This window comes from Cephus cinctus, unplaced genomic scaffold (genome assembly GCF_000341935.2).
Source record: "Cephus cinctus unplaced genomic scaffold, Ccin1 Ccin1_scaffold1474, whole genome shotgun sequence".
Classification (NCBI taxonomy): Eukaryota; Metazoa; Arthropoda; class Insecta; order Hymenoptera; family Cephidae; genus Cephus; species Cephus cinctus.
The window spans coordinates 295,914-304,479 of record NW_014333837.1 but is presented as its reverse complement, the minus strand read 5'-3'; the positions used below and the strand labels follow the sequence as shown (position 1 = coordinate 304,479).

At 46.5% G+C, this 8,566-nt stretch overlaps 1 protein-coding gene across 32 annotated transcripts in view; it reads left to right on the top strand.

The window, feature by feature from the left end:
* The window catches only part of LOC107273178 (CUGBP Elav-like family member 1-A), a 225,175-nt gene that overhangs the window by 118,389 nt on the left and 98,220 nt on the right, over window positions 1-8,566 (top strand). The window lies entirely within an intron of this gene.

The following is an 8,566-nucleotide window of genomic DNA, read 5'->3' as shown; positions in this document are numbered from 1 at the left end:
AAAAAAAAAAAAAAAAAAAAAAAAAAAAAAAAAAAAAAAACGGAAAAAAGTAAAACAAAATTATCAAGCCTTTGTTTTTAAAATCCCAAGAGCCTCTTAGGCAAAGTTGACGAAACTTTTAATACGCTCTGCGAAAGGACGACTGACTCGGCATGACGTTTCAGGTGTCTATATCGTCAGACGAAAGTTGAAGTCGCCGGCTAAAGAAAAGCAAGGAACCCGACGATCTTTAATGTTTCCAGTAGGATAATTTAGTACGTGAGTTCTGTTGCAAAATCATCGTGGCGAGAAACGCGTTATCTCACGAATTCGGTAATATACGGGTCAGAGGGAAGGACGCCCGGCGTCCTATCTGCATTCCAGCCAATGAACATGCCAGGTCGCGCGAGTCGTGCTTTGGAGCTATTTTTTTTGCTCTCTCTCTCTCTCTCTCGCACGCTCTCCCATTCTCTCCCAATCTCGTTCTCTCGGAGTCTCTCTATCTATCTCTCCCTTTTCCCCCACCTATTCTCTACCGACGTTCTGGCCAATACCCCTTTTCCCACCCACCTACCCGAATGTCCTTTCGTCTCCGCGCCTTTGTCTGGCATTCGGAATTCGACTGTGCCCATTGGCTGGTCGTTCGAGGAAAATCGACGAGGGCGATTTCGCCCGGCGACATTGACGCCAACATAAATAAACCGAACGAACGAACGAACGAACGAACGCGTCACGTTGCCACGGAAGTGCTGAGATTTCAGTTAATATTTGCACTAGCCTGGAGGACCCTAGCTTATGTGTTAAATATTAAACGCACGATTACTGGGCACTTTTTGAACAGTCCGTTTTTTTTTTTTTTTTTTTTTTTTTTTTTTTTTTTTTTTTTTTTTTCGTGCTGGCAACCAACGTCACGCTGGCATCCCTAACAACCGATCCCCTAATTATAGCAGCCAACAAAACTCAGCTGTTTTTAATGGGCCGTCCGCAGCGAACATTCTCTCCCGTCTCCTTTTTTTTCTCTCTTGCTCCTTGTGCTCCTCCTACCCCTCATCGCTGAATTAGTCTCCACACCCTCTGACGTCATCCACATCCCCATTATTGCAACTAATTAGTGCTCCGTAAGAGGTGCTGTTATCACCAGTTGCGATTAACGTTTCAATTCAAATTTCCCGCTTGTTTTCATGGTCTCGCCTGAGTTTTACCTCGTAACGAGCGACTTGACCTTCTGTCAGCCTCTTATAACTTTTGCAAATTGACCTCTTTGACTTAATATCTTTAATGGTACAAATGTACGTTCACTCGTAGCCGATGGTCGTCCGTGCGACACTGCTGCCGATTTACCTTCGAACGTCCAAGTTGATCCTGCTAGTGTGAAGTTTGCCGACCATGTCACGCGCGCAAAGACATACTGTTATCTGCGAACTATAGAGGCTAGTGAACGAGAATCAGCGAGGGGTTGAATGACTTATCAGTTCAGTTATCTCCTGTTTAGCACCATTGTGTCTCCTAGGGGATGATAACGAATCAGCGTCGGGTACAGGGGGAACGCAGGACAATGGTGCTACTTCAGACACTGCGAAGATTCAGTAATTGAATTACACTCCGATAAACACTTATCTCAGGACCCGTTGAACTGTGGAAAATAACTTTCGCTTCTCGCCAGGAGCGGTTCTAGAAATTCCCCATCCTCCTCGATATCCAAGAACCACGGACACGCGTACCCTCGTTACCCCAGACCCCTATCCAGGCTGGCTCAGACGTCTCGTTCGGAGGGTGAACTGTAACGAGCTCGTCATTCTCGTCATTTCAATTGGGAATTCTATAGCGTACCTTTTTACTTTCTGAAATTTAGTTTCTCACTGGCACCAATGGCCATTCACGTTTCCATCCGATCGATTCGTTGGACGCGTGTCCTTATCGCGGAGATAAGGAACGTCAATCAAGTAAAAGCCTGGGATATTGATTTTCATATTTTCTTTTTCTTTTTTTTTTCCTTTCTCGCTTCAAGTTACCTTAAATAATCTCGGTGGAGGAGTTTAAGAGGTCGGTTTCGAGAAGGTCGTGTCCCGGGGGTAGCATTCAAGTAAAATTGTTGCGAGCTATCGGACTCTTCTGGAGCTCGCTTCCTTCGGTTAGGTTTAATTAATGCGTCGAAGGGCCGGGAAACGTAGAGAAAGCGGAATCGAGAGTCGAGCGGTATGAGAAATTGTAATGGGTGCCGCGTATACCAGTCGCGGATGGAAGCTTTATGGAAGAACGACTACATACTTTATTTCTCATTTATGGAGGATTTACGTGAAACTTGAAATTAATGGAATTTAAAATTCATCGATATTACGATATTCGAATCGGATTCGTTTTACTATTTTTTTTTCTCTGTTTCTTTCTTTTTTTTATCGCTCCTGCATTCGCCAATCTGAATACTCTATGCCAGAAATTATGAATTCAGTGCTCTTACCCTCTAACGTATAACTGCCCATAATTCAAGCGGTCTGTATCGTATGTTTCTGGCACGCTACTCGGTATCACTCTAGAACACAGCCATTACTCAGGTAGCCGGGTATGTAAGCAATACGCGAAAGCGCTGTCTGCCGCCTCTAGCCAAACTTTAATCACAAGATTAATCCCACGACGATGTTGTTTTCAACTCGACTTCCGACATAATACCGTGGGTTAAACTGTCCCTGGTCGTTCGCAGCAACGATTTTCCCTGTGGAGCGGGCAGGAGTGTGGATTAAGGTGGAAAAGACAGCGATGAAGACGAAGAAGAGAGAGAGGGAGAGAGAGAGTGCTCGAGAACGTAAAATAGAAAGAGCGAGAGAGAAGACTCTCGCTAACCCTCTTGGCAGTGTCGTAAGCATAGGGCACCAAGGGATAAGAATGCAAAGCCTGAGAGGCTTCGTGAAATGGCTGATTCTCGCATAAATTCAAGTTTTCAAGGATTTGAACAGTGTGCCTGTCGCTCGGCTTTCAGCGTTGTCCCTTGAAAATTCTGTCTGACGGATCGAGCACGGTAATCCTACCAGTCGTTGGCACTCCAAAAGACTCTCATAGAGCAGTTCGAATCTAATATTGAACTTTATAAGAGACTGAACGTTATATCACTTAAGTGCATTTATTTCTATTCAATGTATTCGGCACTCTGTACGTCACTTGTGCTAGGTTCTTATCGCGGCCGACGGACGTTTAATGGCAATAGGAAGTCTAAAGGAAATTACGAGGTTGCTTAATTAGGGTGACACTGTTGGGGGGAATGCGGGAGAAACAGACATAGACACACGTTGGGAGAAACGTGAGAGAGAGATAGTGGGGGGAGAGAGAGAGAGAGAGATAGATAGAGAGAGAGTACGCTAATAGTCCAAGTGCTATGATGAAGATGGAAGAGAGTGTCCTTGAGGTTCGTAACGCAAGTGAGGGGTAGCGCGTCAAAGAGAACGTCCACGTGAACGATACACATTGTAGGTCATCCTCCAGAGATTATTGTCACAAGGATGGTAGGAGAGTGTAAGGTGAGGTGAGTACGTAAGGGTGGTATGCAAATTGTAAATTAAAAGCCTCGCGTCTCTGTTTCCTAATTATGATACTTTTTTACTTTTTTCTTTTATTACGCATTTAATTTGATAACGCTTATCTTATTATGTAACAGTCCCCTGTGGTGTACGTTGTTTATTTTAATTGTTTTTTTTTTCTAATTAATTAATTTTCCTGCAACTGGAGACAGTTGTTATCCGGCTCCGTGACTTTCATTACGAATTGTCTATTAGAAGCATCCCGCGATCTTTTCTATCGGACGTCGATACTTGATTTAAGAATCGCGACGAATCCGCGTCAAATCCCCAAACACATTTCTCTTGTTTCGCGCGTCGATTAAAAATGGCCAATTTACGACTCCCAGTTTTAATCCGTTTAATTAACAAAGAGCAGTGACCCAGTGGCGTAGCAACGACTAACCGATGGCTGGTCTCCGTGACCGAACAGGGTCGCGGTGGAAATTTCAACTCAGCAGAAATTCTGCCCCAATTACGGATTGGTAATTGGACTCCGTCAGGCGTATCACGAGCGCGTATCTCGGCACGATTATCGAATCTTCGATCGGTTCCCGATGTGTTTGAATTCGCTCGCAAAAGCCTCGTTGTAGAGATGCGTTACTGTATATGGCTGATCTGGCTGATCTGGCGAAGAATGCGAAACGGATTCGGAAACGATTCCGACGGGTCTGACCAATCGAACTGAAACGCTCTGTACAGCAGCGACAAGGGTATTACTGTATCGATGGACGAATCGATACGTACAGAGGTACTCGGTAGTTTCTCCTCAACTTCCATCGTTCCTCCTTGCAATTAGTTCTGCGGTAAAGTTAGCCAGGAATTTACCTCCTTCTTCCGTAGGCGCAATTAGCGGAATCTTTAAGGCGGATCAGATCATTTGCAAGCTCCAATTTAGCGAGTTGATTTGGCGGAAAGCTTTGGAAGTCGAGGTCCCGTGATGAGAAAGATGACGAGACAAAGGAATAAATGGATAGGGCTGGTGGTAAGAGGGGGCGCGGATGAGGATCGACAGGCTAGAATCATGGAGAGACCGACAGAGAGACCGAGAGACCGAGAGACAGACAGACGGATGGACAGGCAGTCAGTCGGAGTTCGAGGCAGGCTGGCGCGCACTGTCGGCAGTCGACGAGGGGCTGGAGTAATTTAGTAGCACACTTCGGCATCGACTTGCTGAATGCGGTGCTTTTTAAGCGTTCTCCCAGGCTTCTTCTTCCTCTTCTTCCTCTTATTCATCGTCTTCGCTCTTCGGTTGGAAACCGTCGGGGACGCTTCGCGAGGGTCTTGCTAACGAACATATTCCGCTGATCGGGAATAATTTATTTCGAGGCTTCCGTTTGTCAAGCACGAGGACTCCTCGATGAATTCTCTTGGAGGATCGACGAAAGCTTTTGCTTCGTCTTGTTAGGGATTGTCTTGATTTTTATTTTTTTCTTTAATATGAATAAATTCCATATAACATTTGTACAGACTCTGATCGATATGGAATTTAAATGTACGCTTTGACGAACACGTAGAATCTCAAGTGTTCGGTTACGTAGAATGAGTCAGGCTGTCGAATGTTGCCGGAAGTGACGTGACAGAAAGTAATGCGAGGCTTAGGAACAACAGGAGGGGCCGTTTCTTCTCTTTAGAGGGTTGTTTGCAAGTTGCGCGTACGTGTTCGTTTTGCAGTCGGCAGTTTTTCTTATTTGACTGGCACGGGCCGAGCGGTTGGGTGCGGAAGGGGAGCCACCCCTATCCGCAGGGCCGTACAGGTTCACGTGTGGAGCTTGGGGTTGCCGAGGGCGAGGAAGTACGGGGATTACGGCGGAACAAGGGGTTGAAAAAGTTTTTGTATGCAGCTCGCGTATCAGCGGACACTACACGTGACCGGGATAGCCGCTCGAGGGTTTAAAACGCAGGAGGCAACCCTTGTCGACGGAGTCGCTCGGCTATTGGACGCAAAATCAATATGTTCAACTTTCTGCGCTCCAGATGCACGGGATTTTCGAAACACTCGATTGCTGGCCGCGAACGGGGAATCCTGACTCCTCCGGACAACCTTCGAGCCATATTCCTCGGTCGCATTTTAATTTGCGGACTACCCTCGGAAATCAGGAATTATCGCGTCGTCGTACCGCGATGGGGTAGGAATCCGCAGGACGAGGACGTATTTTTCTTTATTAGCTAAAGGCGCGTGGGTAAACTGAAAACAATTATGCAAATTCACTTGGCACCACCACTAACACCCACCCACGCACCTTCGCGCTCAGCGCCGTTGCCACCCTTCGCTTCTTGCCTGGCAAACGAAAGGGGCTACGTTATAGGCGCCGCAAGAAGCCTGAGGTAAGGACGAAAGAAGCGACGTGGGCCAAGAGTGAATGTCCGGGGGGTGTTAGAGAGAGAGAGAGAGAGAGAGAGAGAGAGAGAGAGAGAGGCGAGAGTATAAAAAGAAAAGAAAAAAAAAGCGAATGAAAGAAAAGGCCATCAGCTCCGCTGTACGTATCCTGTTTCGTGTCGGGAACATCTTGGCATAAGCATCGACCAGCTTTAATTCTCCTTCTTTCGTCGACGGCGCCGAGTGACACCCCCGTGACCGTCGCGTCAACGGTTCCGTCGTCTAAAATGGTAGCAGGGAGTTTCGAGGGGTGGCTCTCGGTTAATTTCCTGTGGCTAATGAAAGCTATATACATCCCCTGCCAAAGCCCACACCTTCCCCGTATTCTCGTGTCAACCACTCGCGTAACTAAGGCCAAGTAAGGGTGTTTTCCCCCAACGAAAAAGCCCGTTACGAGCCGCAGGGTGCTTAGAACGTGACTGAGAGTGCGCGTGCCACCCTGGGACTAAATATTCGAAAATCATCGGGTTACGGACTTGAGAGCTAGATTATTGCAGGGATCACACGTAGTCACTTGGAGAACCTTCCTTCGCCTGCATTCCGGTGTTCGCGTCCTGTCTTAGGATCTGAAGTCGCACCTGAAGTCAAAATCGCTTATTCAGCTATGGCGTTCGATACGTCTCCCGGTACACTTGAATAATTGACCGAACAAGCTGCAATGACCTTGTGACTCGAGTCTGGATTCAAACTTGAATCTAGCTTAATTTCTGGCTCCGTACCTCTTGTTCCAGGAGTTTATTGCTGGCGCGCTGGACTCGGCGCTGCCCACGCTGTTTGCCATTAGTACGCTTCGGACGAGAACGTAGTTAAACCGCAGTGACCAGCGTACCTAGACAAGAGTCCACAAATGTCATTCGCCTGGAAACTAAAGTATTTCCATTCCCCGAACTTTCCCTGAACCGAATGACTCCCAGTGTCAGTTTTTCCGGCTCTTCCTTCTCATAAATATTCTAAAACGACGGCTTGACGTACCATTGCTTGGAAATGTCTTGAGGAGGGCATCGCCAACAATGGCTATACCTACGTCATGCACAGGCGTTCCAGAAGAGCTTTCTGAACTAATGTCGGACCCTCCTCGGCCGAACCTTTGCACACTTCAGAAGGCCGTTCAATGGCCACGGGCCACGGGCCATGGTCAGGTCGACAATGCTCACGTCTAATTACATTCCCATCCCATTGTCCATATTTTTTTATTTCCAAAAGTCCTTAGGAATTTTCCCTGGACAATTGACCCTATCGACAAGCAACATCGTTCAGGGTACTTTATGCATCCCTTGTGAGATAGTGTTCAATTTTACGGATACGTCCTAAGAATAATATAGTAGGCACGTTTCTTTTGTACCCTGTATATTGAAATACCTCGAAGGTGTCAGTGCACGCGGCGTTATTAGTTAAAAATTAATATATTATATATAAAAAGCCAAGTGAAGAAATAGGCACTGCTACGGTCTAATTTCGTTCTCTTTACTCCGATATAGTTCTGGTCGTTCGACAAATACGTCCTGGTGAGTCTCATCTCGTTCTTTCGCTCCTGACCTAATTCTATTTGTTGCGTATTACGGGCCGAAACGAAACTTATAAATTTCGCTGTCGTACTGCCGAGAAGAAGGAAAAAAAAAAAAAAAAAGATCCGAGCAGTTATATCCGTGCTCATCACTGTCATTCATCCATAGGCTGCCGGGAAACCCGACCGCCCACTCGCTCTCTCCCCCTTTACAATATTAAGCCCTTTTATTAATGACCAGGAGCGTGTGCCGCGTAATGGTCGGCCAATCGATTAATGGAAATTCAATACTGCGTTAGTAACGTAAGGTTAGTCTAGGCGCGCGAGGTTCCCTGTGTTTGCAGGAACGGCGCGAGGACCGTTCTTAGCCACTGTGCGTCCGTAACAAAGTTAATAGTATCATAAACGTCGCTTGTTACGTGCCATACCTACGGCCACTTTTGTCGATCCTATAGTAGCTCCTATAATGATGCCGCTGCGGCCTTTCGTAACGTGTCTCTATTATTTTCTACGGGGAAAATGGAAATACCACGGAAAAGTGCACGAGTCGAGCAGGGGAAACAATGAAGTAAAGGAAAGGGAGAAAAAAAGAAGAGAAAGAGAAAGTAACGAGTATAAGACATGAAGGTGTATTATTTCGATGCGTTCTTCCTATTCTGTTATGCACTATAAATCATCGCTCGACGTCTCCTTTATAGCGGTGACTGCTCGAGGAGGAAATAACGATGAAAAATATATTTCATATAACTCCCATCGCAATACGAGCATGTCCCGTTATATACGGTAACCCCTTCGTCAATCGAAAGGAATCTAAAGGACGAGGGGATGAAATTTTTGCAGCTCTCCTCGTAAAAAGTCCTCAACGAGCATCGGCCTTCGCGACGCTACCAGCGCACATGTAAACCCTTACCAGTTATTAAATTCATTTCCTGGGCTTGATTAACGCGACCGGGCAAAAACGGCCTGAAATATTGGAATGCTATATAAAAACTAAAACTCGCGTCCCCTGGTACACTTAATCCTCTTACTCGCGCATGGGACAGTGGGTGGGCGAGCGTGGGAGGGAGAGGGGTGGAAGGGATGCTGGACAGAGCCGAACGGAGTTGAATTCGCGCGAGGGCTCTAGAGAAACGTAGCTGCGAGGGAGGGATCGTTGGT